At 42.3% G+C, this 24,690-nt stretch overlaps 1 long non-coding RNA gene across 2 annotated transcripts in view; it reads right to left on the bottom strand.

Moving 5' to 3' along the window:
• Positions 1 to 400: 400 nt before the first annotated feature.
• LOC148108689 (uncharacterized) overlaps positions 401 to 24,690 on the bottom strand; it is a 29,032-nt gene continuing 4,742 nt past the window's right edge. The window contains exons 2-3 of one of the 2 annotated variants that reach the window (XR_015727210.1): positions 22,814 to 22,981; positions 401 to 594 (exon numbers count right to left, since the gene is read on the bottom strand). This is a non-coding gene — a long non-coding RNA (uncharacterized LOC148108689). Of the gene's footprint in view, positions 595 to 15,713; positions 15,975 to 22,813; positions 22,982 to 24,690 lie in introns of those variants that run through there. The other variant, XR_015727211.1, reaches the window with a different exon arrangement.

The raw sequence follows: 24,690 nt of genomic DNA, 5'->3' as shown, positions 1-24,690 counted from the left end.
AGCTATATACACAAACGTGCCTAGAAGTAAACACACCCCAGGAACAGTCAACAAAAGACCCAGGTCTTCTAATACCCTTTTGGATGCATTCCCGGTTCTATCCCAGGCTTGGGGCAGGAAACATTAAAGATGAACACGCAATGTCAGAAAGCCACGAAGTACACAAAAACCCCAAAAAACAAAGGAGCATTTTCAAAGGACATGCATAGGAGCCAGCTTGAAGGGACTTCCACTGGATGAATCTGGGAAAGTTTGAGCACTAAAATAATTAAGGATAGGGATGAATGATGCACCATTGAAAAAACAGAAATCCACGATCCACACTGATAAAATAAATAAATAAATAAATGTAGGAGGAGGTAAAATGCCAACTGATACATCTGAAGAGAAGGATGGAGTGGAAAATAATAATTTTGCAACTATCGTAGTGAAAATTGGATTGGGCAAGAATCATCAAGGAGTGTGATGCTAAGGGCGGGTGGAGTTTACCATTACCGACGAGGGCAGAACGGTACCCTGTGGTGCGGACACGTTACCTGGAGAAAGACATGGCATCATCTCTGCAGTTTTCTGGCTGGGATGCAGAACTCGGTCCTAAGTATGAGCAAACACACAAACCCCAAGTATTTTAGATACATGAAGGAAACTGGCCAGTATTTTTTTTTTTATGTCAATGTCATGAGAAATAAAGGACAGCTGAGGAACTGTTCCAGGTAAGAGGAGACCAAAGCAGCAGCCAAATGCAACATGTGGTCCCAGATTGCATCCTGTCCTTGAGGGGAAACATAACAGATATTTTGGGGACACCTGGCCCAATTGGATTATGGATGGTAGCTTCAAGTTTGGTCTTCATTAAAAGATAAGTGGAAAGAAAAGATAAATGGTAAACATTAAATATACTGAAGGTGATAACTGGTTCCCTAAGGAAATATCCTTGTTCTTAGAACATGTACGCTGAAGCATTACGGGACAAAGCGGCAGGGTGTGTGCCATGTACTTTCAAGTTGCTTGGAAAATAAATGATGCAACGTGTACGTGCTGTATATATATGGGTACACATGGTATACATAATATACAGTTGTATTTCATTCATTTAATAACTATTCATAACGCTCTTTATATGAAGCGTACGTCCTACACGGCATATTATACATGATATGTGTGTATATATGTATATACATACACACACGTATAGAGAGAGGGAGGGAGGGGGAGGGAGAGAATGATAAAACAAATGTGGCAAAATGTCAAGAATTGGTGAGGCTGGATAAAAGATATGTGGGAACAATGTATGTATCTTCCAAGTTTCGAGGTTTGATATTATTTCAAAGTAAAAATTTAAAAAGAAAAAGTCTTGCTTCTCCACTACTTTAGTGGAAAGTGAGCATCTATTTAGTAATTCAGTTATAGTCTGAGAAATTGTTTCAGCGCATTACTGCCACATTTATAAAAACTGACAAGTAAAAAAATTAAATAATGAAATAATCATAATTTAGAATTCCTAGCAGAACTTCTACTAGTTCTTCTTTCTCAGCATTTCCTTCCTTGATGGTGATATTTAGCCTCAGCTGAATACTGATTTTATCTCTCTCTTTCTCTCTCCAAGTGTGCACACACACGCATGCGCGCACACACACACACACACACACACACACACATTCTTTTTGCTGAACCATTTGAATTAATTGCAGACATTGTGACTTTCTACTCCTAAATACTTAAGTATCTATCTCCTGAAACAAAAGGTATTCTTCTAAATAAACAATATGATTATTGAATTCAGGATACTTATCATTGATACAAACCATTGTCTAATACACAGTCCATAGCAAAATTTCTCCAGTTGTCTCAATGACAACTCCTTTATAGCTTTTAAAATCATTCCAGTCAAGGAGTGCTTACTGCATTTATTTTTCATGCCTCTTTAGTTTCCTTATCTTTGAGGATATTAAATATATGTATTTAAAAAATTTGGGGGGTGGTTCTATTATTTCCATTTATTCTAGAGCGAATTCTCTTGTTTACTGAGCTTGTTGACTACCTGTTATGGGGTTAATTTTCAGGGTGAGCTTGCTTGGAAGTTTTAGTTTGCTAGTGTGTCTTTTTGAGAGTTTCTTTCTCATGTGTGTGTCTTGGTTAGGATTCATTGTAGATGACAGGCAGTACCCCAGGGGGTTCTCGCTGAGTATAATGTGGCATACAATATAGTTTTGGGCGTTGGTTTTTGTACGGGTAATAGCTTTTGGAAATATGTGGGGGCATTTTTAAAAAGATTTTATTTATTCATTTGGCAGAGAGAATGAGAGAGAGAGAGAGCACAAGCGGGGGAGCGGCAGGCAGAGGGAGAGGGAGAAGCAGGCTCCCCGCTGAGCAGAGAGCCCCAACATGGAGCTCGATCCCAGAACCCTGGGATCATGACCTGAGCCGAGGGCAGATGCTTCACCGACTGGGCCCCCCAGGCGCCCCTGTGGGGGCATTTTTGGTGGTCTCAGTGACTGGTGAGGCTGCTGGCAATTGGTGGGCAGGGGTTAGCTAAGCTAAATGTCCTGCAGTGAATAGAACGAGTCTGTGTAACAAACACTTGCCCTTCCCTAGATGCCAACAGAAACTCAATTGAAAACACTGCTTTAGACAGAACTTTTAGGAACACCTCCCAGCCTCCGGAATCCTACAACTCTTTTTCTATCAGCAAAACTGAGGTCACAGCCGCAACAAACTTCCGAAAACAGGAAGCTACGAACTGGAGAACCCCTTGGCTTCTCCTACAACTTACATCCCACAAAGTGGGCACCTGCCATTTGGGGTCATCCCCTCTCTCCCAATTTAAGGCCTATCTCAATTCATGTTTCCTAGGCACGCATTTGATTGATAAAGGAACCCTAACTGCAAGGAATTCAGAGCAATGTAGTTTTTAGCCCTCCGGCTTCAGGCGCCCACACAGCACGACAGGGCTGGAGCGCTGCTCCATGTGCCAGTCTAGGCTGGAGTCGTAAGTTTTCCTCTCTCCCCGCTGCATCTCCCCATACTGAGCGGCCCTGTGACTGTCTCCGCTGTCCAGAATGAGGGTTCCTGTTGAACACACAGGGATCTGATCCGGGGGGGTGTTGCTGATCCTGTCCCCAGCCGACCGCAGGCCTCGTCGAATTCGGCACGGTAGTCTAGAGAGCTGGCCAGCCTAAGTCTCTTCGCAGTCACCCCAGGCAAGCCGCTCTAAACGGTAGAGCCCAGCCAGGGTCACAACCTCTGACAACCACCTGTCATACAGCAGACCATCCAGTGAATTCTCCAAAGAGCTGGTTCCTGGGTGGCTATTTCTCTCTCCTGTGGTGTCAGCCCCCAGCCCTCATATTTCCATTTCCAGTTCAAGGAGATGCTTCTTCTGGTTTCGGTTTTGGTTTAGATCATGGGTCCTTTTTTAAATTTATATTTGGAGTATATTCTCTGTCATTTTATCTGGAGGAAAGGGAGAATTTTCACTTGAGTTCACTCAGTCCTGTGATGGGAAGTGACCTTATAAAATCTGTCTACTTATAAACTCCCTCCTTCTTTTCCATAAAGTAACTTTCCTCTGCTTTGTTTGCTGGACGACCTTATGGTGTTTGCCATAGTCTGCTTGTCCCAAATTGCAATTCTCTGCTATTCCTGAATAAACCCACTTTCACTGGTAAAATAACTGTTTTATTTTTAAGGTCACATTACTTGGTGACCAGAAGTGGGATCCAGAGAAGGCCGTCAAGAACTCCGAGGCTGGTGAGCAAAGAGGCGCCCCCAGAGCTGAATGAGCTCTCTGCTTTCTTGCCCACCCCGGAGTTTGAGGGTGGGTCTCTCCTGCATCTCAGGCTCTGCTCTTTTTGTGTTTTGATCTCTCCAGGCTTTATTCAGAATCTGTTTTAAGGCTTTGTCTTTTCTCCCTTTTGGAACCAGACTGTTCCTATTGGAACCGTGCTATTTAGGAATTTCTCTTTTTGCTCTACAGAAGAACCTCTAAGAAATGAAAGATCCCAGTCATCAAAATGTTTTGAGGGCACCCCCCCTTCTGGGCCCCTGGCCGTTTTTACGTTTAAAAACTGGTGTTTTGGGGTTCCTGGCTGGCTCAGTCGGAAGAGCATGTGACTCTTGATCTCAGGGTCATGAGTTGGAGCCCCACGATGGCCTAGAGATTACTTAAAAAAAAAAAACAAAAAACCAAAAAAAAAAAAAAACAAAAAAAAAACCTAACGAAAAAAACCCTGGTGTTTCCTCATGTACATTGCTAACTAAATGGACCAATTTAACTAAAAGTAATTAAGGAACGTCAATGCCCATTATGGGGAACTTTCTATCTCCCTAAACTTACTTTTCTCAAAACAGAATTGGACAGTCGTGGCTCTAAAATGGTCAAAACTGGGGGCACCTGGGTGGCTCAGTCGGATAAGCCTCTGCCTTCTGCTCAGGTCATGATCCCAGGGTCCTGGGATAGAGCCCCACATCGGGCTCCCTGATCAGTGGGGAGTCTGCTTCTCCCTCTCCGTCTGTGTGCACTCTCTCTCTCAAATAAATAAATCTTTAAAAAAAATAAAATGGTCAAAACTGAATGGGATACCTGTTTTGATTGGTATTTTGAAGCTTCCAAAAGTTATCAGGAATCTAAAATTGCCTGTCTGCAAAATACAATTTCTAGATTAACTGAGGCAAACAAACACTTGGAGAAAGACAAAAAGGCTTCTGAGGTCTTCCCCCCGCCCCCATTTTCTTTATCTCCAAACACCATGCAGCCACCGGGTGCCCAGGTCTCCCTGCAGGTGCTGTCCCCCCACTTTCCCTTCAACACCACCGCCTCCTCCCCTAAATTCCTCCCCATTCAACTCTTTCACCAAACTTCTCTTCCCTGAACCTCTTCCCCTTCCCGTTCCTCTGAACTTATCAGAATCTGTCCCTTTAAAGTGAACTCTTCTGAGGCTCCAAATAACCCCCCAATTTCTTATGTTCCCTGGAATAGGGCTGCACTGCAGCCATAGTTAAGGAGTTTCTTAAAGTGATTGAGGACCCCCCATAGGTTTGCTGAAGAATTCGACATAGTTATTCAGACTTACCAACCTGGTTTCTCAGATTTATATCAGTTAGTCCGCATGCTTGTTGGTGAGGGCCAGGCCCGACACTGGAAGAAACTTGCCCAATGGGAACACCCCGAACAGGATGTAGAAAAACAAGCCCCTAAATTGGCGCAAAATGCTAGAGCACTAGCTGAGAACCTCCAGTGAGCAATTGCAATTGTTTTTCCTAAGGCCATTGATTGGAACAAAATTCAGGCCTGTACACAAAAACCTGATGAACCTTTTTATGATTCTTATAACAAACTTCAGATTGTTTTCAGAGAAAATTCTCGTCTTCCTTTAGATACCGAATCCACTCTGGTAGCCTTTGACGCCAAGTTTATTAGTGGGCTGAACCGGGAGCTTTCTCTTTTAGTGAAAAGAATCAGGTTAGAATGGGAAACTGTCCACTCCAGATTTCGTTAATTCGGCACACCAGCTCACTCACACCCTGGATGTGACACCTCAAAGGAAGACTGCTTAAGATTCCTGATTCTCAGGCGCCTGGGTGGCTCAGGCGGTGAAGCGTCTGCTTCCACTCAGGTCATGATCCCAGGGTCCTGGCATCCAGCCCTGCATTGGGCTGTCTGCTCAGTGGGGAACCTGCTTCTCCTTCTCCCTCTGCCATTGCCCCCTGGTTGTGCTCTCTGGCGCTATCTCTCTGTCAAATAAATAAATAAAATCTTTTAAAAAATATTTTTATTTATTTATTTGAGTGAGAGCGAAAGAGGGCGAGAGAACAATCGAGAGAGAGAACAAATGGGGGGAGGGGTAGAGGGAGAAGGAAAGTGAGAAGCAGACACCCTGCTGAGCAGGGAGTCTGACCCAGGGCGGGGCGGAGGGGGGAGCTCGATCTCAGGACCCTGGGATCATGACCTGAGTCAAAGGCAGATGCTTAACCGACTGAGCCACCCAGGTGCCCCTAGAAGCAAATTTTTTATTGTCATTGATCTCTGCAGTGCAGTTTTTCGTATTCCCGCGATAAGGCTGCCGGGATGTCTTTGCTTGCACTTGGGAAGAATAGCAGTACGCCTGGACGGTGATGCCCCAGGGTTACACAGACAGCGCTTGCCTTTCAAAGCCGATTTGAATGATAGAAAGTTTCCTACAGGCTCTACCTTGCTATAATATATAGATTACTTGCTTCTCTGTTGCCCTTCTCCAACGTCTTTGCAGAAGACAGCATCCACCTGCTAAAACTTTTGGCCTTCAAGAGACATAAAGTCTCTGGGGCGCCTGGGTGGCTCAGTCGTTAAGCATCTGCCTTCGGCTCGGGCGTGATCCCAGGGAATCAAGCCCCGCATCGGGCTCCCTGCTCCGCTTCTTCCTCTCCCACTCCCCCTGCTTGGGTTCCCTCTCTCGCTGGCTGTCTCTCTCTCTGTCAAATAAATAAATAAAATCTTTAAAAACAAATTAAAAAAGAAAAGAGACACAAAGTCTCAAAAGAAAAATTACAGTTTCCTCAAACTCAGATTGGACGCTTAGGACGTCTAATCTTGCAACAAGGACTCCTTTTGGATTTAGGTAGACTTCATGACATCCTGGGCTTCCCCACACTGAAAACTAAGCACCAATTATGAAGTTTCCTTGGACTGGTTATTGTCGAAATTGAATTCCAAACTTCTCTCTTATGGCTCAACCTCTATAAGCTTTACTAAAAAAAGACAAACCTGACCTTATTATTTGGAAAGACCGGAAGGACATAGCTTTTGGGACTTTGATAACAAAGTCCCCCGCCCTCAGACATCCTAAATGATCAACTTCCCTTTTTCTTCTTTGTATGTGAGGGGGAAGGGCACGCCCTTGGAGTACTCACCCCAAAACACGGGACCGTCGTTGCCCCATGGGCTATTATAGTCAACAGCGGGGCCCTGCAGCTCAGAGACATCTGCCTTGCCTCACCGACAATTCCTGCCGCTGTCCTTGCAGTTAAGCCCACTGAGGAAATCATCGTGGGGTGCCCTTTAACCGTCCTTGTGCCCCATGCCGTACAGGCACTCCCAAATTCTCCTCGCACCCAGCACTTCTGTCATCTCACCTCCCAGGACATCCTCCTGCCAACGGCTCCTCACGGAACTCTTTCTTGCTGCAATAACCTTAACCTTGCTGTTCTCGCCTCCTTCACCGACATAATGCTGACAGATCACCTTTTGTCTCCCTGTGACAATTCACAGGAAACTCCTCTCACCAAGGAAGATTGTTCTTGGTTTACTGCTGATTCTTTTTTCTTTTTTTCGAAGGTTTTATTTTACTTATTTGTCAGAGAGACAGAGCACAAGCAGGGGGAGTGGCAGGCAGAGGGAAAAGCAGGCTCCCCGCTGAGCAAGGAGCCTGATGTGGGGCTCGATCCCAGGATCCTGGGATTGTGACCTGAGCCAAAGGCAGACGCTCAACCGACTGAGCCCCCAGGTGCCCCTTTACTGCTGGTTCCTATTTAAAGGATGAACACGGTTAAGCGTCATGATGGGTGTGCCATTGTAACTTCTTTGGAAGTCACTGAGACAGCAGCTTTACCTCTGGCTGTTCTGGCTCAAAAGGCTGAGTTATATACCCTGACTTGGGTTTGTGCCTTAGCCAAGGGTAGAATCACAAACATCTATACCCGGTATGCCTTTGCGGTAGCTCATGATTTTGAAATGTTACAGAAGCAGTAAGGTCTCCTTACCGCCAATGGGGGTAAAATTAAAAATGAATTCTAGGGGCGCCTGAGTGGCTTAGTCGTTAAACGTCTGCCTTCAGCTCAGGGCGTGATCCCAGCGTCCTGGGATCAAGCCCCGTATCGGGCTCCCTGCTCCACTGGGAGCCTTCTTCTTCCTCTCCCACTCCCCCTGCCTGTGTTCCCTCTCTCACTGGCTGTCTCTCTCTCTGTCAAATAAATAAATAGAATCTTTTAAAAAAATGAATTCTATGTCCAAAATTCATCAGATGCCTTTGCAGCTGCTCCATTACTAAGTTTCCTGGGCATTCCAGACTCAAATCCCTGGAGGTCAAGGGAAACCATCTTGCTCATATTTCTACCAAAAATGCTGTTCTCAAGGAAGCCAATAGCCAAACCTCTGTCATGATCCAAAGGGATGCTCTCCCAAATGATAACTTGGAAAAATTGACCAGAGATGCCCAATGATCGGCCCCAGAAAAGGAAAAATAATATTGGGAATCTAAGAATAGTTGGAGCCAAACTCTGAGTTGGCTCAAGTAACAATCCGGCCCCACCAGAAATCTAACGTTCCCACTACTCACCACTGTACATACATTAAACCATTGGTTTACTGACAAATGATAGCATTCATGAGCCAATATTGGTGGGAACATATTAATAAGGCCAGAAAATGTGTCTGCCTCACTTGTCCCACCTGTCCAAAATACAGTGTAGGGAAAACGGGTTTTAGCCTGCTTCCAGATGCTTTGAACCACCCAAGGGACCATTTGACGTTTTGCAAATGGATTTCATACAGCTTTCCTCCTTATACTTATATCTTAGTCATAGTTTGTATGTTTTCTCACGGGACTGAAGTTTTCCCTTTTAGACAGGCCACACAGCTTCTTTTGTAGCTAAAATTCTGTTAGAAAAGATGCTGTCTCCCTGGGGAACCCCTCAATGAATCTCACAGTGATTGGGGAGTCCACTTTACTGGTCAGGTGTTTGAGAAGTCCGTGCTCCTTGGCGGGGTTTACAACACTTTCGTTGTGCGTACCATCTCCATCCTTGTGGTTAGTTGAACACACTAATGACACTATTAAGACCTAACTGGCAAAATTTGTAGAGACCCTCCAAATACCTTGGCTGGAAGCATTGCCATTGGTTCTTCTAAAACGCAGATCTAAGACCTTTGGAATTTATAGACTCTCACCCTTTGATATGGTCACAGGATGTCCAATGCACTCGGCCTCTGCCTCCTTTGGCCCACAGTTGATAAAAAAGAGATCTACTTTAGGGATAAAAAGAGATCTACTTTAGGGGCGCCTGGGTGGCTCAGTTGGTGAAGCGTCTGCCTTCTGCTCACGTCATGATTCCAGGGTCCTGGGATCGGGCCCCATATTGGGCTCCCTGCTCAGTGGAGAGCCTGTTTCTCCCTCTTCCCCCTGCTCGTACTCTCTTTCTCTCTCTCTCAAATAAATAAATAAATAAATAAATAAATAAACAAACAAAATCTTCTTAAAAAAAGAGATATACTTTAATAGTGTAAAGGCCTAATTGCTTCTATTAAAAATAACCATGCTTTGAAAAAAAAAACCAAACAAACAGGGGCACCTGGGGGGCTTAGTCCGTTGAGCATCTGCCTTTGGCTCAGGCCGTGATCCCAGGGTTTTGGGATCGAGCCCCGCATTGGGCTCCCTGCCCAGCGGGGAGCCTGCTTCTCCCTCTCTCTCTGCTGCTCCCCTGCTTGTGCTCTCTCTCTCTGTCAAATAAGTAAATGGAATCTTTAAAAAAGAAAAGAAAAGAAAAGAAAAGAAACGAAACCCAACACCCATGTTTTGGTAGAGCACTCTTCACAGTGCTCACCCAGGAGACAAAGACTTGAGCACCACACCTTGCAACCTGGAGATTTTGTCATTGGAAAAGATACCTCCAAAAAGACTCTCTTCAGCCTCACTGGTAAGGCCCCTGTCAGGTACTGCTAACCAAACCTTGTGCCGCCAAACTCCAGCAAATAGACTCTTTGATTCGTGTAACATATCTAAAGAAAGCACCACCTTGGGGCGCCTGGGTGGCTCAGTCGTTAAGCATCGGCCTTTGGCTCAGGGCGTGATCCCAGAGTTCTGGGATCGAGCCCCGCATCGGGCTCCCTGCTCCGTTGGGAGCCTGCTTCTCCCTCTCCCACTCCCCCTGCTTGTGTTCTCTCTCTCGATGGCTGTCTCTCTCTCTCTCTGTCAAATAAAAAAAGAAAAGAAAGAAAAGAAAAGAAAAGAAAAGAAAAGAAAAAAAAAAAAAGAAAAGAAAAGAACCGCCAAACCCTGACTGTCCCTGTGCACCAGTGGTGACCTGATTTCCTGGAATTGAAGCAGACTGCATCTGATGAGACAGCTTTCCCAAGATGTCTGGACCAGGCCAGTCAGAAGGTTCAGGATTCATTGAAGTCTCTTTTTCTCACCTGGACCATGAGTTGATTCTGGATTCTTACCCAAATTCATGGTTTCTGAACTTACAACTTTACAGACTGTATTGTCTGATAATATATTTGGTTCCAAATGATTCTTTTGAGATAACAATACTATTTAAAACATCTTTGAAGTCTGCTGTTTGGCAAAAAATTTCTTCAGTTATCGCTTCATATTTATACCTACGCTGTATCTCACCAAATGCGCTTGGTTCTTTCAGTGTGCTCTCAAAATATTCACTGTTCTGTGTTCATGGCCCCTTTCAGCAGGGACTTTCAGCAGGGACTTTCAGGAAGCATGCATGACTCCAAGTTTGCTTGTGTAGGGAACTTTTGTTCCCTCGGTTAGAAAAAGTGCCAATAAATGTTTCCGGTTGGTTACTGTCAGTTCTCGGGGCCTGGTTTAGAACCATCATACAATTTGGAATTGTTGTGTTACTTTTGATTCTGTCCTTGTTGCCTGTCAAACCATTGTAAAAATGGTGCACCCAAAGAGGAGATGATTTCCAACGCTTGTGATCTTCGTGGACTATAGATGGGAAGTGCCTGAGAGTTCGCCCTCCTACCCCTGCTTGGTACTTCAATGTGACCTCAGTAGGTTTCCAATCTGTACGGTTTCCCTCCACCGTGGGACATGACAGGCAGGAAAGGCCCTTCCTGGCACTGAGGGACAAAGGGTCACTAAATTAAGAAAACCTGACTCTTTATCAGTGATGCTTTTAGAGAAAGATAATGATCAAAAGAAGGAAATTTGACATCAAGGGAAACTTTAAAATGGTGTTGGGAGACCACAAGGGGGAGCTCTCATGCCATACGTCTCAACCTCAAGAACCTCCATTACAGACCCTCAACGGAAGCCAACGGGAAAGAATCATCAATTACAGGACCCAACAGGAAAAGATGTAAATTGCGTCTCCTACAAGAAATTGACTACCCCGGCAAATCAGTCAACGAGAAACCAGCATCATCCTGAACTCTTGCCTTTTTCAAATGGATTTTTGTTCAAAAAAAACCTCTCCCAACTTCTCCTTCTTCTCTATAAAATAACATTTCTCTCCTTTGTTGGACTAGCATACAGTTTTTGTCATGGCTTTCTTGTTCCAAATTGCAATTCTCTGCTATTTCCTGAATAATCCTTTTTTTTTTTCCTGGTAAAATGACTTTTATTTGTAAGGTCAACAGTCCTTATCAGATACATGATTTATAATTTTTTTCACCCATTCAGTAGGTTGCCTTTTCATCTTGATGGTTTCCTTTGCTGTGTAGAAGCTTTTTAGTTTGATATAGTCCCCCTTGTTTACTTTCACCTTTTTTTAAAAAGATTTTATTTATTTATTTGACAGAGAGAGAGCGAGCAAGAGCACAAGCAACAGGAGTGACAGGGAGAGGGAGAGAGAAAAGCAGACTCCCCACTGAGCAGGGAGCCGGGCAATGCAATGCGACAATGCAACAATGCGGGGCTTGATCCCAGGGTCCTGGGATCATGACCCAAGCTGAAGGCAGACTCTTAACCTACTGAGCCACCCAGGCACCCCTATTTTTACTTTTCTTGACTTTGCTTTTGGAGTCAGATCCAAAAATTTTTTTAAAAATTCTTTCTGGAAGTTTGATGATTTCAGGTTTTACATTCCAGTCTTTAACCCATTTTGAGCTAATTTTTGTGTATGGTGTAACATAATGATCTAGTTTCATTCTTTTTTTTTTTAAAGATTTTCTTTCTTTCTTTCTTTATTTGAGTGAGAGAGAGTGGGGGCCGGGGTTGGGAGGAGCAGAGAGAGAGGGACAAGCAGACTCTGTGCTGAGTGCAGAGCCCAGCGTGGGGCTCAATCCCATGACCCTGAGACCAAGACCTAAGCAGAAACCAAGAGTCAGATGCCCAACTGACTGAGCCGCCCAGGTGCCCCTAGTTTCATTCTTTTGTATGTCTCTATCCAGTTTTCCCAGCACCATTTATTGAAGAGACTGTCTTATCCCCATTGTGTATTCTTGGCTCCTTTGTCATAAATTAACTGACCATATTGTGAGTTTATTTTTGGGCTTTATATTCTGTTTCATTGATCTGTGTCCATTTTTATGCCAATACTGTTTTGATTACTATAGCTTTGCAATATAGTTTGAGAGCAGAAAGCACAACACCTCTGGCTTTGTTCTTTTTTCTCAAGATTGCTTTAGCTATTCAGGGTCTTTTATGGTTCCATACAAATTTTAGAATTATTTCCACTCTAATCTTTATTTTCCTGCCTTTTTTTTTTTTTGGCAGCTTGATTTGATTTCTTTATTCAACTTTTTAAATTGAGATATAATCGACATAAAACATATTAGTTTCAGGTATAAAACATAATGATTCAATATTTGTATATATTGTGAAATGATCACCACAGCAAGTCTAGTTATTACATTTATCACCACACAGAGTTACACATTTTTTCTTGTGATGGGAATTTTAAGATCTATTCTCTTAGCACCTTTCAAATATATAATACAGTATTATTAGCTATATTTACCCTGCTGCACATTATATCCTCAGGGCTGGCTTGCTTGCTGATTGATTGATTGATTGATTGGACTTATTTATCTTATAATGGATTCAACTTCTTGAAATAAGGCTTAGCTCATTCATTTCTGGCTTTTCCTATTTTAAAATACATCTCTTATAAATTTCTCACCAAGTACAACTTTAAGTATCTTAAGTTTTTTATGGCTATTTAAAATTCTTTATGTAATTTCAAAATGGATAATACTTCTCTGTGATTCAAAACCCAAGAAGTATAAAAAGGTGCACAATGAAAATTCTCCCTCCCGAACTTCTCTCCCACTTGCTCAGTTCCCATCCCGATAGGTAACCTTGCTCTTGGTTTTTTGTGTGTCTTTCCAGCCTTTCTTTGTGGTTCACAAGACTAGAAAATCTTATTTCCTGTTTCCTTTATTCACACGCAAATAAAGGATATTAAATGCACTGTTTGGCAGCTTGTTTTTATTCTCCTTAATAAATGGGAATTATATTCCCCTTAGAGACTTTTCAATGGCAGCACATATAGAACTTTCTCCTTTGTTTTTGTGGTTGCATATTATTTCAATTAGGAATATTCCATCATTTTTTTCACTATCACTGTCCTGATTAAAATTATTTCCTCCCAATCCTTTGTTATTCAAAAGATTATTACTTTACACATGTGCACATGTGTAAATATATCCATATGAGTATAATTGCTGGGCAAAAGGTGTATTTATTTAAAGATTGCCTTAGAAAATATTTTATTGGGGCGCCTGGCTGGCTCAGTTGGAAGAGTGTGTGGTTCTTGATCTTGGGGTCGTGAGTTCAAGCCCCTTACTGGGTGTAGAGATTACTTAAATAAATAAGTAAACTTAAAAATAAAGAAATAGGGGAGCCTGGATGGCTCAATGGGTTAAGCATCTGCCTTCGGCTAGGGTTGTGATCCCAGGGTCCTGGGATCCAGTCCCATGTCAGGCTCCCTGCTCAGCAGGGAGTCTGTTTCTCCCTCTGCCTCTGCCCCTCTCCCTGTTTGTGTGTCTCGCTCTCTCTCGGTCAAATAAATAAGTAAAGTCTTTAAAAAAAAATTGCCTCGTCCACATTAAAAAAATAATAAATAAATAAATAAACAAATAAAATAAAAGTGTTCTATTATGGAAAATTGAAAACATATATAAAGTTAGAAATATTATAATGACTCCCTCTGCATCACCTAGCTTCAACAGTTATGTCTAGACTGTTTCATTTATCCCTGTTCATCTCCCTGCACTACCACTCACCACTCATAGATTATGGTGAGGTAAATCCCAGACAGCGTATCTTTTCATCCATATATGAATGTATTTCCACATTTGTCTAAAAGATAAAGCCTCTTTAAAAACATAACCGCATGCCATATCACGCTAAAAAAATAACAATAATTCTTTAATATTATCAAATATTCAGTATTTTCAAATTCTCCTGATTATCTCATAATTTTTTTAAAAGATTTATTTATTGAGGAAACTGGGTGGCTCAGTTGGTTAAGTGTCTGCCTTTGGCTCTGGTCATGATCTCAGGGTCCTGGGATCGAGCCCCCAGGGTGGGCTCCCTGCTCACCAGGGAGTGTGCTTCTCCCTCTCCACCCTCCCCTCCCCCCTTCTGGCTCTCTCCCCTTCCTCAAATAAAGAAATAAAATCCTTTTTAAAAAAGATTTTTAAAAAGTTTTTTTTTAAAGATTTTATTTATTTGAGAGGGAGAGAGAGAGAACAGGGGGAGGGACAAAGGGAGAGGGAAAGAATCTCAAGCAGACTCCCCACTGAGCATGGAGCCCCACGGAGGGGGGGCTTGATCTCATGATCCTGAGATCATGACCTGAGCTGAAACCAAGTGTCAGACTCTTAACCAACTGAGCCACTCGGGCGCCCCTATCTCATAATTCTTTTACGAGAAAATTATGGTTGGCTTGTTTGAATAACAATCCAAATAAAGTCCGTATAGTCCATATACTCCATTAGATTGTTATGGCTCTTTACACTTCCTTTAATCTATAGATAGTTCCACCATCATTTTTTATTTCCTTACAGTTTATTTGTTGAAGAAACTAGACAATTGCCCCCTTGTTTTCCATAGTCTGATTTTTCTGATTGCATCCTCAGGATGTCTTTTAATGTGTTCCTCGGGCCCTCTGTGTTTTCTTTTTTATTTGTTTATTTTAGAGAGAGAGAGAGTGCACAAGTGGGGAGACAAGCAGAGGGAGAGGGACAAGCAGATTCTGTGCTGAGCATGGAGCATGGGGCAGGCCTGGATCTCACGAGCCCTGAGATCATGACCTGAGCTGAAATCGGGAGTTAGACACTCAACTGCCTGAGCCACTGAGCGCCCGAGTCCTGTGTTTTCTATAAATTGGTAGTTAGATCTGGATTAAATTTGGATTTTTTTCTTTTCATTGATCCCACAGATTTTGATATAACAATATTTTTATTATCAGTCAATTGTTTTCTAACTACATTAGGATTTCTACTTTGAACCATGGAGTTCACAAATGAATGACAAGAGAGAACATGGATTATTACACAGACTATTTATCGGGCCAGGCCTGAAAGTGGTATATTCATTTCCCCCGCAGTTGGATAAAACTCAGTCACAGCTAACCACAGCAGAGACTAGGGAGTGCAGTTTAGCTGTATATATGTTCAGAAGGAAAATGAAATGAGTTTGATGAACACATGATATGGCCTCTCCTGGAGTCTACCTTTTTGGTCACCACGTAGTCATTCTATTTTTACTCACACATGTATCATACACTCCCCGCCAAGTCAGAGAACTCAAATTCAGATCTAGTCCTTGCATCAAGTTCAAACCAAAACCTTAGAGTTATTTGAAGTCCTTTTCCTTAGGGGCACCTGGGTGCCTCAGTCGGTTGGGCATCCGACTCTTGATTTTGGCTCAGGTCATGATCTTGGCATTGTGACATTGAGTCCCGGGTTGGGCTCCGCGCTGGGCATGGAGCCTGCTTAGGATTCTCTCTCTCCCTCTCCCTCGGGCCCTCCCCCACCCCGCTTGTGCACACATGTTCTCTCTATCTCTAGAATAAGTTAGTTAGGATAAATAAGTTAGTTAATTAATTTAAAAAAATGAAGTCCTCTTCCTGGGTTGCAGATGTGGCTCCTGCCGGTCTCCTCCCCGCCGCACCTAATACCTGGGCAGGCAGGTGCGGAACAGCTGCAACAGACGCTCGCTCGCACTCAGACATGAAAGAGTGGACGACCGGCTGCAGTCAGTGGCCCTTAGTGATCCTGACGTCCTGAAGGGCAGGCACAGTGAAGTTTCCTGCTGGTTAGAGGAGAGTGTCTCTGATTAGCTCTGGTTCTGTTATTTGAATTAATATTGTCTCTTTTCTCCAAGACCCGTGGGTCCACCTTTGGTGCGGGTGGTGGCTTTCTTTTCCCTATCCCCCATGTCCATATCTCAAGTGGGCTTTGGAAAATATTTCCTCCTTGGTGCTGTACAAATTTCAGAGCCCACTTCCAATATGTAGAAATTTGGAAGCCTTATGGTGATTTTACATTTAAGCTGTCAGAGACAGTTTGTGGTTTCTTTGAAATGCAATGCTTCAAAAATTTAAAGGAGATTTTTCAGAGTGATGGATCTGTTCATTCCCTTGATTATGGTGATGGTTTTATACATATGTTAAAAACTCAAATGGTAAACATTAAATATGTTTAGTCTGTTGTAAGTTAATTATACCTACAAAAGATTGTAAAAACACATGCACACACACACAGATGCATTCACACAAAACCAAACAAAACAAACAAACAAAGCCTAGCTTCTGGCCTGTATACTTTGAGTCAGTTCCATTTGACTCGTAGTAATCATATTCAGAGTTCTTTCCTAGTCATAGTTCCTAAGCACGCTTTATTTCTTTGTGTCCCCATCCATATGCTGCTCTCTCTTGACTTAAGAGAGAACACATTCTTTATCTGCTTTTTGCCACAAGGCTGGATATTAGTGAGCCTTTTTGGTCAGGCCCTTCTCAGTTCTATTCTCACTATTTTGAGCCATGAAGCAATAGAGTCTTCCAGTATTTCAAGGCCTGATGTTTCTGGACATATGATTCCCTTTTACATTTGCTTGCAAAAATGAAAGGCCAATTCTCCCCTGAGCTCCTCTCTTTCTTGTAATACAGCCCAAATTTGCCAGTGCACGCTGGCCATTTGATTCTTTCCAACCCCTTCTCTTAGAGATTAATAACATTCGGTGTGCTCTCCACATTATTGCAGGCACATTTTACTAAGTATTTTGTCACTGCACAGAACATGATGTTCCGGGTAGGCTTTGGCCTCTGAACTCCACATTTAGCCTTTTAGAACATCTTCTCCAACGTCGAGTAGGAATACTTTAACTACATTTCTCAGACTTCCTAACCACCTGGTTTCTCGTTAGGTTCTGACAGTGGTAGAGGGAGATGCAATGGTGACAGAGGTAGCAACGGGATCTGAGTCCTGTTCAGGCCGCGTGGTTTCGACAGGCAGCCACAGCAGCCAAGCAATGGTGGGCTCCTATCAATACCGTTTCCCCTTCTGCTCCACTGGCCCTAGAGTTAGTGACTTCCGGCATTTGCTAATCATTGAGTAATCTTATCTTCCTCTTTTTGCTACTTCATCCTTTGCGACACTTTTGTAAATGATTATCTGTATTAAATTCCTTCTATTTGAAATACCCAGAATTGTTGCTGTTTTATTACCAGAACAATGTTTACTGTCTTGTTTACTAGCACAAATAGATTGCCATCCTTTGAACCTCCGGTATAATTTTCTCATTGCCTGCCACCTGATTGCTGTGTCAATGCCATATGTTTCGATTTTTTTTTTTTTAACAGCAGCACTCCACTTCCGGTCTCTTAACCCTGATACCAAAGTCAGACAAAGACACTTCAAGAAAAGAAAATTACAGGCAAATATTCCTTATAAACATGATACAAAAATCCTCAACAAAATACTAGCAAGCAGCATTCAGCAGCATATTAAAAGGATTATTATGCACTGTGACCAAGGGGGATTTATTCCAGGAATGTAAGGATGATTCAACACATGAAAATTGATCAGTGTAATACACCACATCAACAAAATAAAGGGAAAAACACATGATCATCTCAACTGATACAGAAATAGAATCTGACAAAATCGAACACCCTTTCATGATAAAAGCACCAAACAAAATACGGATAGAGGGCAACTACGTCCACATAATAAAAGTCATATATGAAAAACCACAGCAAACTTCATACCTAATGGTGAAAGACTACCTAACTGTAGAATCTCAAACAAGAGAACTCTTAGAAGGAAGCATAGGACGAAAGCTTCATAACATTAGATTTGGCAATTATTTCTTGGATACGACAATAAAGGCTCAGGTAACAACAACAAAAAAAGAAGTTGAATTTCATGAAAATTAAAAAAAAATTATATATCAAAAACACTATTCACAGAGTAAAAAGGCAACCCACAGAATGGGAGAAGACATTTGCAAATCATATATCTGATAGAGGATTAATACCCAGATTATACAGAGATAAAACTCCTAAAACCCAACAACAAAAACCCAAATAACCCAATCCAAAAATGGGCAAGTGACTTGAACAGACATTTCTCCAAAGAAGATACACAAACGGCAATAAGCACATGGAAAGATGCTTCACATCACCGATCATTAGGGAAATGCAAATCCAAACTATGCGGAAGTAACACTAAACACCCATCAGGTTGGTTGCTATCAGAAAAACCCAGGGGTGTCTGAGTGGCTCAGTCAGTAGAGCATGTGACTCTTGATCTCAGGGTCATGAACTCAAGCCCTACGTTGGGCCTGGAGCCTACTTTTAAAAAATAAAATAAGTCCTTTAAAAGAAAAAACCCAGAAAACAACAAGTGTTGGTGAGGATGTGGAGAAGTTGGAACCCTTGTGCACTGCTGGTGGGAATGTGAAATGCTACAACTGCGCTGGTTAACAGTTCTAGAAAAAAATTAAAAATAGAATTACCATAAGACCCAGCAATTCCAGTTCTGGGTACACACCCCGCAGAATTGAAAACAGGGTCTCGAAGAGGCATTTGTACACTCGTGTTTATAGCAGCAGTAGTCTCAACAGCTAAATGTGGAAACAACCGGAGTATCCATGGACGGATAAATGGACAAGCAAATGTGGCTTACACCCACAGTGGAGTATTACTTAGCCTTATAAAGAAAAGAAATCCTGAAATAGCCTACAACACGGATGAACCTTGAGGACGTTATGCTAAATGAAATAAGCCAGCCACAAAAAGACAAACGCTGTATGAGTCCACTTATTTGAGGTCCTTAGAATAGTCAGATCATAAAGACAGAAAGTATAACAGGGGTTGCCAGGGGCTGGGGGAGGGGACAACAGGGAGTTATTGTTTAATAGGTACAGGGATCCCCCACGTCTTGAAAGTTAAAAGGCAAAAAGTGAAAAGAGCGTTCAGTGTTCATTTTGCAGCAAGGTGTTAAACCGGCGGCATGCGACCCAGCAGCGAGAGTGGCCCCACCAAGCTCCTTCCCTGGGAACTACACCCAGCATCTCAGCATCAAGCCGCCATATCTTTGGACGGTGTCTGTGAGCATCTGTGCTTTATCTCAGTTTATTTTGTGCATCTGTTAGCAAGATGTGTCCTAAGGGATCAGAAGAGCCTAAGAGAGCTCATAAGGGCGTTACGCTTCACATAGAACTGGATGTAATTAAGAGTTTTGAAGGGCGCCTGGCTGGCTCAGTCAGTAGAGCCTGCAGCTCTTGATCTCAGGGTCATAAGTTCAAGCCCCATGTTGGGCACGGAGCCTACCTTAAAAAATAAATAAATAAAGATTCCTTTAGAAAGGGTGGGGGAGGCATCCGGCTGGCTCAGTCAGTGCAGTGTGCAACTCTTGATCTTGGGCTTGTAAGTACCAGCCCCACACTGGGTGCAGAAATTACTTAAAAAAAAGAGTTTGGATTGTGTTGAACAAAATAAAGACACTGTGCGTGTGTTGAACTCACGTGCATCCACCATTCACACTATGTACACAGAGAGAAAGAATCTCGAAAGGTGCCAAAGTTACTATTGATTCTGTTAGTAGCCGAGCTCTCTTTTTGTCGGCACCAGTAATGGATAAGATGGAATCTGTTGCTTGAGTGGACCGATGGGTGGACAAAGTGTGGTGTTCCGTTATCTTACGCTTAAGGAGAAATAAATCAGTTTTTTTGAATAAGCTGAAGCAGAAAGCACTGGGTGATGGTGATGAAAGTGTTTTGAAAGTGGGATTTGGGGCGCCTGTGTGGCGCCTGGGAGATCATGACTTAGGTTCAGGTCATGATCTCAGGGTCCGGATCAGCCTGAGTGGGGCTCCCTCCTCAGCAGGGAGTCTGCTTCTCCTTCTCCCTTTTCCCCGCTCCCTGCCCCACCCCCGCTCATGCTCTCTCTCTTTCAAATAAATGGATAAAATCTTAAATTAAAAAAAGAAAGAAAGTGTAATTTAAAGGTAGTCCTAGGTGGTTTGATTGGTTTTTGAGGCCAGGGCAGCTTCCCAGCTTAAAGCTTACTGAAGGTGGTGCTTTCGCTGATACCGAAGCCGCCAAAAAGTTCCTGTTAGAACGGAAGACGATCATTACACAAGGTGGTTATTTGTGTAAGCAAATGTTTAACTGTGACAAATGCAACCTATAGGGAAACACTCCTGGGCAAGACATGTATTTCAATAGAAAAAAAGCAGACTAAGGAACACAAGGCCTCAAAGGACAGGTTGACCCTAATGCTTATTATTAACACCGCTAATATGCTGTCCTCAGGCCTCTGCTAGAGTACCATTCAGAAAACCTTAGGGGGGCGCCTGGGTGGCACAGCGGTTAAGCATCTGCCTTCGGCTCAGGGCGTGATCCCGGCGTTATGGGATCGAGCCCCACATCAGGCTCCTCCACTGGGAGCCTGCTTCTTCCTCTCCCACTCCCCCTGCTTGTGTTCCCTCTCTCACTGGCTGTCTCTATCTCTGTCAAATAAATAAATAAATAAAATCTTTAGAAAAAAAAAAAACCTTAGGGCACGTAAAGGCATTGATAAGAATACAGTTTCGGTTGTGTTTTGTTCACATCGAAATGGTTGTAATACCCAAGTGATGTTTTTCTGAGTATATGAGTGGATACATTAGTCCTTTTGTTGACATATACTTCAGAGAAAACAACCTTGATAACAAGTGTCTTCTGATTATTGCTGGGTATGCCGCGTCTCCACCTGGAGTTACCGAGTATGGTGGTAACACTTGTGTTGTGTTCTTACCACCTAATATGACATCACTGCTACAACCGTGTGACCAGGCCTGACAGCCACAATTAAGGCTTAGCTTACTATATTGCAAAATGTGGTGCATTTTATTGCAAGTGCCACTGACAGAGAGGGCAAGTCCGAAGCATCTTTATGAGAAATCTGGAGACTACAGTATAAAATTCCAGTTGCCAACCTTGGAGATGCTCTGGACAGGCCAACCGTCTCAGTGAGACATGGCATATGGAGGAAACTGTGTCCTGAAGTGGTAAATGATTTTAAAGTCTTCAAACCAACCATAAATATGGCAATAGTGACTTTGGCTAAGGAGGCTGAGTTTGTGAGAGTTAATGAAGGTGACATTGAAGAGCTTTCGGCATTCCATGACCAAGAGCTGACAGACGAAAAGCTGATGCAATTGTAAGAGGAAAGGATACGAGTCCAAAGTGAATGCGAGAGCAAACAGCCTGCAAGGGGAGTCATCCAGGAACAGAAAGTGAAGCATGTGTTTGAGGTTTTCTCTATGACTGGCAGTGCCGCAATAAATGCAGAAAAATATGCCTTTCATTTTGAAAGGGCATGTAGGTTTAGGACAGGTTTGTAGGATGTTTTGAGTGCCTACAAAGAATTGTAGGATACAAAAATGTGTGAGGCTAAGCAGTCAAGCATACAGTCATATTTCAAGCCTTCCACATCAGCCATATCAATCACAGCAGATGACAAACCTCGACCTTTGACATCGAGGCAGACAGACAAGACGGTGTAGACGTTAGTAATCTGCCTGCCCTGACGCATTCAGACAATGATGAGATAGTCATAGATGAACTTCTTCCTCTCTCTCCTACACCCTAGGATCCTGTCCTTCCACCACCCTACCCTCCAGTGAATGACTGAGCCACGATCATCCCCTTTCAGTTTCCAGTGTGCTTGCGGTCTTCTCAATTCTCATAAGTAAAACTACACTGTACATGCATTATTTCCACTTTATTTAGGCTGTGTATTTATCATATCATTCTTGATGTTGCTATATCTTTAGTGCTATTGTAGGTTTCACATGTTATTTGGTATGATTTGGCAAGTTATTTTTTGAGTCTAGGAACACTCAGAAAGTTTTGCATATAAATTAATGGTATTTGCTTCTTTGCTTTACACTACTCTGGCTTATGAAAATGGTTTATACAGGGGCACCTGGGTGGCACAGCGGTTAAGCGTCTGCCTTCGGCTCAGGGCGTGATCCCAGCGTTGTGGGATCGAGCCCCACATCAGGTTCCTCTGCTGTGAGCCTGCTTCTTCCTCTCCCACTCCCCCTGCTTGTGTTCCCTCTCTCGCTGGCTGTCTCTATCTCTGTCAAATAAATAAATAAAATCTTTAAAAAAAAAAGAAAAGAAAGGTTTATACAAACACTCTACTTTCAGATAGCAGGGAAACCTGTATAGAGTTTCAGTTTTATAAGATGAAAAGGGTTTATGGGATGGATGGTGGTGATGGCTGTACAATGTGAATGTATTTAATGCCATCAAGCTGTACATTTAAAAAATGGTTAAGATAGAGGCCCTTGAGTGGCTCAGTTGGTTAAGCGTCTGCCTTCAGCTCATGTCATGATCCCAGGGTTCTGGCCCCGATTGGGCTCCTTGCTCAGTGGGGAGCCTGCTTCTCCCTCTGCCTGCTGCTCCCTATGCTTCTGCTCTCTCTCTCTGACAAATAAATAAACAAATAAATAAAATCTTCTAAAAAATAAAAATGGTTAAGATGATAAATTTTATGTTATATGCATTTTAACACAATAAAAAAGGAAGAAAGTCAATTGCTTGCCTACATACCAGCAATGAACAAGTGAAATGTGAAATTAAAAACACAGTACCATTGGGGGCGCCTGGGTGGCTCAGTTGTTGAGCGTCTGCCTTCAGCTCAGGGCGTGATCCTGGAGTCCTGGGATGGAGCCGTGCATAGGATTCCTCTGCTGGGAGCCTGCTTCTTCCTCTCCCACTCTCCCTGCTTGTGTTCCCTCTCTCGCTGGCTGTCTCTCTCTCTGTCAAATAAATAAATAGAATCTTTAAAAAAACAAAACAAAACAAAAAAACACACAGTACCATTATATTACCACTCCCCAAAATGAAATACTTAGGTACAAATCTAACAAAATGTGTATAATATCTTCATGAGGAAAATTATAAAACTCTGATGAAAGAAATCAATGAAAATTAAATAAATGGAGAGACAGTCTATGTTCATGGATAAGAAGACTCAATGTTATCAAGATGTCAGTTCTCCCCAACTTAATCTATAGATCAATACAATCCCACTTCAAATACCAGCAAGTTATTTTGTAGATAGTGACAAACTGATGCTAAAGTTTATATGGAGAAGCAGAAGACTAGAATAGCCAGCACAATATTGGAGTAGAAGGACAAAGTCAGAGGATTAACACTACTTAAGACTTCCTATTAAATGACAGTAATCAAAATGTAATGGTATTGGTGAAAGAACAAACAAATAGATCAATGGAACAGACTAGAAAGCCCAGAAATAGAGCTACATAAATATACTAAACTGATCTTTGACAAAGAAGCAAAGGCAATACAATGGAGAAAAATTTCAACAAATGGTGCTGAAACGACTGGACACCCACATGTAAAAAAAGAGAAAAAAAGCATCTAGACATAGACCTTACACCCTTCACAAATGTTAACTCAAAATGGATCATAAACCTAGGTGTAAAATGCAAAACTATGGACTCCTAAAAAAGAACAGAAAATCCAGGTGACCTTGGGTATGGCAATAACTTTTTAGATATACACCAAAGACACCATCCATGAAAGAAATCATTTTAAGCTGGAATTCATTAAAATTAAAATTTCTGCTCTTTGAAAGACATTAAGAGAATAAGAAGACAAGTCATAGAGTGGGGAAAAATTTTGCAAAAGACATGTCTGATAAAGAGATGTTATTCAAAATATACAAAGAAACCTTAAATTCAACAATAAGAAACAAACACCTGATCAAAATTTGGGAAAAGGACATGAACAGACACTTCACCAAAGAAGATACATAGATGACAAATAAGCATGTGAAAAAGTACTCCATATCATATGTCACTAGGGAATTGCAAATTAAAACAGCAATCAGATACCACTACAAACCTATTAGAATGGCCAAAATCCAGAACACTGTCAATACAGAATGCCAGTGTGGAGCGACCGGAATTTTCACTCATTGCTGATTGGAATGCAAAATGATATAGCCATTTTGGAAGACAGTTTGGTAGATTCTTACAAAGTTAGACATATTCTTAGCATACAATCCAGCAATTGCACTCCTTAGTATTTACTCAAATGAACTGAAAACTTACATGCACACAAAAACCTGCACATGGATGTTTATAGAAGCTTTATTCATAACTGACAGACCCTGGAAGTAATCAAGGTGTCCTTCAGCAGGTGAATGGATAAATAAACTGTGGCACATCCAGACATGGACTATTATTGAGGGGTAAAAAGAGATGAGCTATCAAGTCATGAGAAGACATGGAGAAAACTTAAGTGCATATCACTAATCTAAAAAGGCTACACTCTATATGATTCCAACTATATGACATCGTGGAAAAGGCAAAACTGTGGAAACAATAAAAAGATCAGGGTTTACCGGGAGTTAGGAGGGAAGGAGGGATGAATAAAGTGGTCATAGAGATTTTTAGGGGAGTGAATCTATTCTGCATGAGACTATTAATGTAAATCCACA

The sequence above is a fragment of the Ursus americanus genome, chromosome 17 (genome assembly GCF_024610735.1).
Source record: "Ursus americanus isolate L20-20 chromosome 17, mUrsAme1.1.p, whole genome shotgun sequence".
Lineage (NCBI taxonomy): Eukaryota > Metazoa > Chordata > Mammalia > Carnivora > Ursidae > Ursus > Ursus americanus.
Note: the sequence above shows the minus strand (reverse complement) of the source record. Positions and strands in the feature narration are given on the sequence as shown.